The sequence below is a fragment of the Chinchilla lanigera genome, unplaced genomic scaffold (assembly GCF_000276665.1).
Source record: "Chinchilla lanigera isolate Chin_1 unplaced genomic scaffold, ChiLan1.0 scaffold00036, whole genome shotgun sequence".
NCBI classification, from domain to species: Eukaryota; Metazoa; Chordata; class Mammalia; order Rodentia; family Chinchillidae; genus Chinchilla; species Chinchilla lanigera.
The window spans coordinates 3,947,774-3,948,020 of record NW_004955437.1 but is presented as its reverse complement, the minus strand read 5'-3'; positions in this window follow the sequence as shown (position 1 = coordinate 3,948,020).

The window sequence follows — 247 nt, the reverse complement described above, 5'->3', positions numbered from 1 at the left end:
TTCAAACTCACAACAATCCTCCTGCCTCACTCTCCCAAGTGTTGGGATTACAGGCCTGTGCCACCACCAGGTCTTAAACAGATTATCACACCCTCTAAATTGAAGGCCAGAGCTAGATGTGGTGGTGCACACCTGTAATCCCAGCACGTAGGAGGCTGAGGCAGGAGGATCTCTGCAAGTTCAAGACCAGCGAGACCAGCCTGGGCTACAAAATGAGCTCAAGGCCAGCCCGAATTGCATAGCAAGA